At 35.0% G+C, this 10,994-nt stretch overlaps 1 protein-coding gene across 8 annotated transcripts in view; it reads left to right on the top strand.

Annotated features, from left to right (window-relative positions):
- DPP10 (dipeptidyl peptidase like 10) overlaps window positions 1-10,994 on the top strand; it is a 1,220,852-nt gene that overhangs the window by 629,979 nt on the left and 579,879 nt on the right. The window lies entirely within an intron of this gene.

Genomic DNA, 10,994 nt, shown 5'->3' with positions numbered 1-10,994 from the left:
CAGCACTGAGGAGCAAGTGAATGGGGAGCTGCATAAATTGCCCAGGAGTGGCCATGAGGCAGAGGAGGCAATTCCAGAGCTGCTGTTATTAATATTCGAGTCTTGGTCATCTCTCCTGGCTTGTGATCTCTTTCTTCTCTCCTTCCCTCCCCTTTTCATTTCCCTCACATATGTTTCACACAGGTGGTGAGGATTTCTCAATGCCATAAAGCCCCGCCTCCGTTTACCCGGGTGATTTTTGCAGTTTAACAAAGCAGTTGTTTTCTTAAACCATCCTTTTTGATCCCTACCCTGAGATAAGTATAAAAGTATAAAACAAATCTTATGTGTCTCTTCCCTTTATATCTCTTTTCCCTGCTCCCTCTAACACACGCTACAAGGTAAGCAACTGGTTAGCAGATTATAAAAATAATTTCAGGAGAGGGGCAAGGGTTTAACATCCCCTTTCGGGCTGACAGCCCTTAAATTTCATTAACACGCTGTTAAGCCTCTGTTGCTCTTGGAATGATGCTACCAATAAGAATGATTAGTCAGGTGAGAGTCCCCACATGAAATCTGTGCTCACTAACCTGTGACACCAGCTGGTTACTTGAGGAGCTGCAAACAGTTCAGGGATGGTGAAGGTGGGGAGGCAGAGGTAGAGCAAGAGCACTCAGAAACTGAACTGGTATGCGTAAATAGTGACAAGCTGTATATGCACAGCAAAGCCTTTTGTCAGGACTAATCTGGTACTTCAAATTCATATCAAGAGATACATTCAAGTTTGAATCTGTTTTTTCTTTTCAGCATGCATTTTGTTTGTTTGTTTGTTTGTTTGTTTATGGCCATTCCAAATATTCAGGGAGTGGCCATTTGCAGAACTATTTTAACCGAGTTTTTAAAGTGACTTTCTGAGCATTTACATGATTGTAAAATGCCAATGGTGTGCATATTATGGTTGAATTAAAATGAAAGAGATTAATTTTGCAAGGGAAAGGAAGTCAGGTTGAACTATACATGGCAGCATCCATTGAAGGTTTTCCAAACACTCCCAGAAAATACCTGTTTCTAGTATATCCTTTGTCTAAAGCTTGACATGTGAAATGATTGCCAGGTACGTAGATGATTGCTGTGAATCCTTAAACTACTTATTAAGATTATTAAGTTTTTATTAATAGTATTAGTCATTGTGGCCTAATTCTGTAATTGTCACACAACTCTTATGTGACACTAGATACATTACTTCCATATAGACATGATCAATTGTTCAGGCTTCTGTGGTATTTCTAGAAACAAAACGAAACAAAACAGAACAAAAAAACCCCACTATTCACAAATTTAAATAAAAATCTAGCTTTATGAATTCCTATTTAATGGTTAAATAGGGGCATGTTCCAGCTAATCATTCACTGTATATTGATTTTGAGTGATTTAAGCTTTTAAGTGCTGCCAGAAAGGTTTACTTTGCATAGTAGAGATTTTTATGAAACCTCAAAAATGCCATGTCCTGAGGCTATCAGACACCTATTTCCACTTAAGCACAGTAGAAGACTTAGACTTTCTTCTGGGGGAAATGGTTTTGTCCATATAATTTGGTGGTGGTTATGGTCCTTCAGAGAGCTTGACCTCCCTGTTCCATCTTATCTGTTAGTATTCTCTGGCACAGGGCACCATGATCAGAGGCACTCCTTCCCCAGGGAGCAGCAGCAACAAGAATAGCAGGGACTGTATACTTTTATGAATATTTCAAATCATTGGAAATATTTTTTATTTAAGTCTTTCCTTTATAGTTTTATTGATTAAATGTTTATGACAATTATTTTTGTTTTTATAACACTACATTTACAAAATGTTTAAAAGTGAATTATTTGATATAGGTAGATACAGTCATTCCCATTTAACTTGATCCTATTTTACATTAAGGGATCCAAAATATTGAGTGGTTAGTTGTAACTTATTATTTTTTAAAATCACTTTTTAAAATGTTTGTCATATGCAGAGTACTGTCCTCCAGGCTGCCAAGGTAACTTTTATCGAATGCATTTTTCTATTTGATCCTCAAAACAACTTTTGAAGTAAGTACTACTGTTATTCCCATTTTAAAGATGGAGTTACAGAAGAGTTAAGAAACTAAGCAACTTGATCAAATTTGTCTTCATAAGTGGTGATCAGACTTAGTCCTAGTCTATGACATTTAAGATAAACTCATTTAAGTCTAAAGCCCAACCTTCTAACTTCTACAAAATCACAGTCCAACACATTTCTATTATAATGCAATATAATTGCAAAAACAACCTGTGTGTGTGTGTGTGTGTGTGTGTGTGCGCGCGCGCGTGTGAGTGCAGATTTACCTTGAATATAAATTGGATGAAACATTTGTTTTAAAACTTCAACAAATAATAATAGCTCTTGAAATTTTAAAGTCAACTTAGCATTTCTTCTTTTGATAGCAGTAATATAAAAAACAGACAGATCTTGATAAGTATATAGTCACTTGCTTTTAGAAATACCTTTGTATTGTTTGCCCTTGGTAGTTTATAAGGCTTTCAAGGTTTGTTGAATGAGAACACTTTACAGTCAGACCCGATTTAGAATTTGCCCATGTTACCACCAGGTGGCACTCTTCTGCTGAATCCTGTGGGTAAAAATATTTCCTAAAATGTTTAACTATCCTCTCAGCTCCAAAAAAACCCATACAAACAAACAAACAAAACCAGAGCAAAAACAGAAACTAAACAAATAAATAAACAAAAGAAAAAAACACTACCCTACTTTGTGAGTTGCGAGAGAAATGTATTTTTATAAGCAGCTATTTGGCTGCAGTGATAGCATTAGTTATTCATTTTCCTTTAAAAACTAATTCTGGTAGAAAATCAGTCTCTTACAGTTGAACATATAGCAACCTCCTGATGAAATTATTCATGAGTCAAAATGTGATTAAATATATAATGTGTAAAATGCCTTTTGTAAATATATTGTACTTTTGACCTTTAGGTAATATTAACTTAAAAAGTTCCCATATAGAAATTTGGATTCAGTATTTTTATTTCAACTTTGGTCTAGCAAACCTCATAAAATTTTAAAATTTTTAATTCAGAACTTCAAAAACAGCTTTTAGAAATCATTTCAAAAAGCTGTATTTAATAAAAGATGTATTACTTTTCTCCTAAGCATTCAGCATAAAATATATACTATCTAATTGATGGGAGAATGCTATATGATTTGGTTATAAAAGATGATTTAGGTTGGATATAAGCATTATATAAGCATTATGTAGAAGTCCTTATAACTTAGGAGATATTATGCATTCTCTACTATCCCTTAATTTCTTTATTACACAAATATATATTTATTGACTGAGTTTAGAACATACCACAAAACATCCCTTGCTTATAAGTTTATAATCTCACTATTCGTTTATTTCAGGGACTGAGAAAATTGCACATTTAAGAAAGCATAAACTATATAAAAACAAGTTAAAGAAAATTCTATCATTAAATATTAATGCCGCATTATCTTATGAAGTGCAATGCATTGGAAACAGAACACTGAAACCAAATTTCCCCTAATCTTAGTAAAAATAAAGCTATTTCAACATTTTGTTTTCTTGAATCAAATATGATACATAATATTTTAAGCTTTAGTACTTAGGCATATTTTTAGCTTACTTACAGTGTACCATGTAGCATAACACTCGATTTTTGCAATGAAGACTGTGACCTTTTGTGCCATCAGCCACAAATTATTGTTTACTATCGTCTATGCACTGGAAACTACAGATTCAAGTTCATATCCCAGCGCCACTGGGTATCACTGTGTTTCCTTGGGCGGGATAACTCATTTTCTATATTTAATCTGTGAACGGAAGTGACTGTAGATCTTTTACATGCTTGTAAGGATTAAATGAAATAATATGTAAAAACTTTGGAATAATGCCTGTCTCATACCAAGTGCTTTCATTAAATATAGAGTCTAGGACTAGGAGCCTAGGGAAAAAATAAAAAGCTTAGAGGATCATTGAGCCACCTACAGCTGGAATATTATTTTAACATTTTATAGAATATTGCATTGTTCAGTATACATATTCATGTGGCAACGAATTTACACATGCATATAAATATTATATTAATAATACATGTCATTTGGTTGGGACATCAGGCCTTATTTGGCAGACATGCAGACTTCAAAATATTCTGCTACATCACTACTTCTATTCAATCAAAACTCACTTCTTTACTGCCAGATTCTGTAAGGGGCCCATCTAATTCTCACTAATAGATGAATGAGTTGATGAATATGTTGCATGTTGTTTTTAGTGAAATGCACTTCATAAGGTGATTAGCTTGGAAAAAGAAGATGTTTGCAGAAAAAGAATGTAATTTATAGAATTATCTCAGGAGGTGAGATTTTAGTCCTTATGGCAGGAGAATGTGTATAGTAAAGGAGCTCTCAGGACTGCAGGGTGGTTCTGCCTACTGTCATTGGGGGTGGGAATGAGTAATCCAGTACTGGCTTTGCATAATTCAAAAGGCTTTTTCACACAACTTTTTCTACAGCTATGCCTATGCAGTACTTAAATACATCCTTTCTTGATGTTCCAACTGTAGGCATACCTTGGAGATACTGTGGGTTCAGTTCCAGAACACCTCAATAAAGTGAATATTACAGTAAAGTGAGTCACACTCATATTTTGGTTTTCAAGTGCATATAAAAGTTATGTTTACACTGTACTGTAGTCTGTTAAGTGTGCAATAACATTATGTCTAAAAAATGAATGCATCTTAATTAAAAGTACTTTATTGCTAAAACAAAATGCTAACCATCATCTGAACCTTCAGGAAGTTATAATCTTTTTACTCATGGATGATCTTTCTTCAATCTTGATGTTGGTGGCTGCTGACTGATTAGGGTGGTGGTGGCTGAAATTTGGGGTGGCTGTGGTCATTTCTCAAAATAAGATAACAATGAAGTTTGCCACATTGACTCTTAATGATTTCCCTGTAGCACATAATGCTGTGTGATAGGATTTTATTCACAGTAGGACTTCTTCAAAACCACTGCTTTATCAACTAAGTTTATGTAATATTCTAAATCCTTTGTTGTCATTTCAACAATCTTCACAGCATCTTCACCAGTAGTAGATTTCATCTCAAAGAATCTCTTTCATCATCCATACTAAGCAACTCCTCTTCTATGAGATTGCAGCAATTCAGTCACATCTTCGGGCTCCACTTTTACTTCTCTTGCTATTTCCACCACATCTGCAGTTACTTTTTTCACCAAGGTCTTGAACCTCTCAACATCATCCATTAGAGTTGCAATCAACTTCTTCTACACTCCTGTTAATGTTGGTACTTTGGCCTCTTCCTATGACTCAGGAATGTTCTCAGTGGCATATAGAATGGTGAATTCTTTCCAGAAGGTTTTCAATTTACTTTGCCCGGATCTATCAGAAGAATCACTATCTATGGTAGCTATAGCCTTACGAAATGTGTTTCTTAAATAATTAGACTTGAAAGTCTAAATTATACCATGACTCATAGGCTGCAGAATGGATGTTGTTAACAGGCATAAAAATAATATTAATCTCCTTGTACATCTCCATCAGAGTTCTTGGATGACCAGAGGTCTTGGATGTCATCAGTGAGCAGCAATATTTTGAAAGGGACCTTTTTTCTGAGCACTAATTTTCAACAATGGGCTTAAAATATTAAGTGAGCCATGGTATGAACAGATGTGTGTCATTTAGGCTTTGTTTTTACATTTATACAGCACAGGCAGCATACATTAAGCATAATTCTTAAGGACCTTAGGATTTTTGAAGTGGTCAGTGAGCATGGGCTTCAATTTAAAGTCACCAGCCACATTAGCCCCTAACAAGAGAGACAGCCTGTCTTTTGAAGCTTTGAAACCAGACATTGACTCTCCTGTCTAGCTATGAAAATCCTAGATGACATCTTCATCCAATATACGTCTGTACTGTCAGCATTGAAAATCTGTCATTTAGTTTAGCCACCTTCAGTACTTATCTTAGCTGGATCTGGATAATTTACCACATCTTGTACATCAGCACTGCTGTTTTACCTTGCATTTTTATGTTATGAAGATGGCTTCTTTCCTTAAACCTCTGCTAGCTTCAGACTTTTTGTCTGTAGCTTTCTCATCTCTCAGCCTTCACAGAATTGAGGAGAGTTAGGACCATGCCGTGGATTTAGCTTTGATTTAAGAGAATGTTGTAACTGATCTATCCAGAGCCCTAAAACTTTCTCCATATCAGCAGTAATGCTGTTTTGCTTTCTTATCATTCATATGTTCACTGAAGTAGTACTTTTTGTTTCCTTCAAAAACTTTTCTTTTGCATTCACACCTTGGCTGTTGGGTGCAAGAGGCCTAGCTTTTGGCCTTTCTTGGCTTTCGACATGTCTTCCTCACTAAGTTTAATCATTTCTTGCTTTTGATTTAAAGTGAGAGACATGTTACTGTTCTTTTCACTGGGACACTGTGAAATTAGGCCATCATAGAGTTATTAATTGGCCTAATTTCAATGTTGTTGTGTCTCAGGGAATAGGGAGGCTTGAAGAGTGAGTGAGAGATGAGGAAATGGCTAGTTGGTGGTGTAGTTAGAACACACATTTATTGATTAAGTTTGCCTACTTATATGGGTACAATTTGTGGTACCTCATAATAGTTACAGTAGTCACATAAAGATCACTGATGATGGATCTCCATAACAAATATTAAAATAATGAAAGAGTTTGAAATATTGTGAGAATTACCAAAATGTGACACAGAGATGCAAAGTGATCAGATGCTATTTGAGAAACGGTGCCAATAGATTTGTTCCACGTAAGGCTGCTACAGACCTTCAATTTGTAAAAAAATACAGTATCTGTGAAGCATGATAAAACAAACTACAATAAAATAAGTTATTAGAATTACCAAAATGTGACACAGAGATACAAAGTGATCAGATGCTATTTGAGAAATGGTGCCAATAGATTTGTTCCACGTAAGGTTGCTACAGACCTTCAATTTGTAAAAAATACAGTATCTCTGAAGCACGATAAAACAAAGTACAATAAAATGAGTTATATCTGTATTAAAATTGCCTCCATATATTTTCATACTTGCTGATGACTTTATGTGTGTTCTAATCAAGTTCATGTGTTACTGAAATCTTAAAATGTGGGCATACACTAGGGCACATCAACTAAGGAAGTTTGGAAATTTTCCCATCTGAAGAACTGTAAAAGGTCCAGAAAAGGGCAAATTAATGATGGCAGGAACGTAAACTTTTTTTTCATAAATGCATGTCTTCATATAAAGTTAGAAACGTTTGTGCCATAGTATATGCTGCCTGCCTTGAGTCATACAGCTTAGTAGTGATTATTCGAGCACACTATTGTGTACTGACATGATTCACAGCTGTTGGGCAATGACCAATCTCTGTTTACTTTTCTCTATCTAGAGAACACCTGTTCTCCAAGGCTTTAAAACTACACCTTATCTTCCCTTCTACGTCGTAGACATTCTTATCACTTATTATATATTAACTTAAGGAATGCTTGTCACTTCCAGGATGGCAGAGAAAGCTGTGAAGTTGGTTCAGTGGAGAGAATGGGACATTTAAGAGAGATCTATTGTAGATTCATTTTTGGTAAGCTGTGCTGAATCTTCAGGGTTTCAGCCATACCCATATCTAATGGTAAATACAGCACCCACTGCCAGGCTAAATACAAAAAACTCGCCTCTATTCAAAATAATAAAATAAATATTTTGTTTTCAACTGTTCTGTTTAGTAATTGATGTTAGATGTACTCTTAGTAGTAAAACATGATTTCATTTTCTTTTCGGCATGTCATGCTGTAGTCTATTTGAAAATTGTTAAAACAGTAAAACTTTTAAAATCAACTTTCGGATAATATGCTTTTCATTAACTAGAATGGTATATTGTACAGTATTTTTGGGACTGTGAAGTGTTTTTCAGATTTAATTATATTTGGGGGAGAGGCAGCATGATGTAATGTGGAGGACAGAGTCAAAATACTTTCAGACTGAATCCTTCTACCATTTACTATGTGATCTAGGACAAACTATTTAACCCATTTCAACCTTTAAAGGAAGAAGATAGTGAGAATATTGCGAGGGTTAGAAATAATCTACATGAATAGCTCACGGTAGAACTTAGTATCTTTATTCTTTAGAAGTTACTATAGTTTTAAATCATTTGAGATTATTTAATATTTTGCAAGAGTAGTTTTTCATTTAAATTAATGAAAATCCTGAATATATATGTATGTATCCCGAATGTACACACACACACACACACACACACACACACACACACACACACACACACACACATACTTATGATCTAAATATATTGGGTATTTTATAGTCGTATTCTAGGACATTACATAAAAATCAATTTATATCAACCTGACTGATTTCTACTCTTTTTAAATGATAACCTTTCCTGCCTACCCGCCCCAAAACTCAAGATCTTCTTTGAAGTGTTCACAGTTTAATAATCTCTTTCCAGAGTTTGGTTTCCAGAAATGATTGACTTAGAGATTCTTTGCATATGGGAGCTGGTGATGTGTTGAGTTGAAATTTAAGAAAAGTTAGTTAACTGTACGATCAAAACTGACTTTAAGTCTGGGAGAGCAGAGTCAAGCCAAGCTGTATATTCTCCCACCAAGCTGTATATTACTGACTTTAATATTATTGTAATTTATCATACTTATTGATTTTTCTCAGGTCAATACAAAAACCTATGTATCAGGTTACAACATAGCAAATGAAGAAAAGTGAGGAAAAAAGTCATTTTTATTATCTTTATTCTCATCCCCTTTTTGAGATCTAAATGAATATTCAATTTCTTATTCCGTCTGAAAGTCTCTGCTCTGAAAACATAAATATGACAAATCTGAATTATATAATTGAGAACTTGAATGGCAGGCTCTCCTGCGATTTATTTTCAAATAATGGACCAGAGAGACCTTTTGAAGTTGCATTAATATTGCTTGTACAGGGTAGAAGTTGGTCTTTCCTGTTATTGGTACATGCGTTTACTTTTGGTGAGGGGAATCTGATACTGACACTTCCATTAATCACATCTCACCTCTAGGAAAGCTTTTAATATGAGTTAATGAACGCAAGACATGGCCATTTTTTCTAGTTCACATGTTTAGAAGCAAGTGGTAGGAAGTCTTATTTTTATGAACTGACCTTTTTAATCAGTGTTTCACAAACTTACGTAATGATTCTTCTCTCTTAGACACAAAATCAAAGGTTAGGAAGCAAGACACTTTAGGAATAGAAGTCAAAAATATGTCTTTTCAAGAAGAAAAGTCTGAAATTCATGAATTTCTCAAATGTAGAAATAGACAATTTCTTTGGATAGTTTAGTATATAATTTACATATCCCAGGCTCTATGAATTTATTAATATATTTTTCTATATACTCCATTAGCTTTTAGAGATTTTTAAGGGAACAATTATATTTTACTTTCTTTTTAGACTACCATAAACGTAAGTATTCCAAGAAATAAAGTGAATATATTTTGAAGCTATCTCCAGCATCTTTATCAGAGCTATTCTTCTTCTCTGATTGTAGGAAATGTTTATATTCCACTACTTGACAATCATGTTAGCAGTGATAGGTGAGTATGACTTGAACCTTGAGTTGAAATGAGAGAGACCCACCCTTGTTCACATCTATGGAGGTTGTTTACAATTGCTCTAAAATGAGATTTACCTAACATTGGGGTCACAGTGGCATTATGAATGGCTCTTCTGCATCTGGCACTTCTTAACAATGTCTGTTTGTTCACAGACTCAGTGCCTCTTGCATTACAGGATGGTACTTTTGCTTCTTTCGTCCCCCTTTGCATCTGTGCCATCTCCAAATCCAAATCTAGTTCCTTCTACCTCTATACGTTTCTGAGATCACATCTCCGTTCAAGACTGATTCATTGGCATCTAGACATTCACAGTGGCTCACCTTTCCAAATTCTTCTTTCAAATGTGCCTAAGTCACAGAGGATGTATCATTTTGAGAAATTGTTCTAATCTCTGTATCTAATGTCTTTGTCTCTTGACTTATGGCCATTTTCTATGTGTGATGCTACCAGATTCCACTGTTGATATAGAACCTTTGTCGTTGTATTGGTGGCACATCTGCCTTCCTTAACACTTGATATCAGAGTAACTTTTAAAAACATTTATATTCTTAAGATCTTTGAATCTATAAGCAAAACTACTCACTTGACTTTTCTTGGTTTCTCCTTTATGATATATTGGTTCTGGGCCAGTGGTCCTTAAACTTTTGGCACCTGGCCACTTCACAGAATCACATATGCCTCTCTTCCAACTTGCCATTGCATGAAGTCACCCCAAAGCCATAAAGCCATTCTGAAAATAAGCTGTTAACTCACTGTTCTGAGGAAATGACAGCACCTCCCACCACACATGCGGACACTGGCATTCTTAAGCCTCCTCTTGTCCCCTTCAGCATGAATGAGCAACCATTGATCTCTACGGTCAGCACTTGAAATTGCAGTTCAGTTGTGGATGGACTAATGGTTGAATGAATCCCTTCTTAATGAAGGAAGGATACACTTAGGGATGCTAGAAAGCATACAGGTGAATTTTAGGGCTTTCTTGGGGAGTTGAGAGAAACAACAGGCTTTTGATTCACTGTATTTCTTGGAAAGTAAGGCTGTTTCTAGAAGCTGTGATAATTTCGTCCAAGTACCAAGATCTGGTACTCATCTATGAAACTTTTACATGCTAAATAAATCAGAATTTTCAGCCATGTAGAATTTTTTTTTTTTAGTGGAAAGAGAACTAGGGCTTCCTATTCATTTAAACTCAGTTTACACTCTACTTAATTAGTTTGAGCGAGTTACCCAGTATTTGAATTTAATACTTCATTTGGAAATGGGACGATGTTTACCTTGCAAAATTGTGAAGATTAGTAACGAGATAGGTTTTATTATCCAGGAGTTGCT

Source organism: Pteropus alecto, unplaced genomic scaffold (genome assembly GCF_000325575.1).
Source record: "Pteropus alecto unplaced genomic scaffold, ASM32557v1 scaffold3, whole genome shotgun sequence".
Lineage (NCBI taxonomy): Eukaryota > Metazoa > Chordata > Mammalia > Chiroptera > Pteropodidae > Pteropus > Pteropus alecto.
Note: the sequence above shows the minus strand (reverse complement) of the source record. Positions and strands in the feature narration are given on the sequence as shown.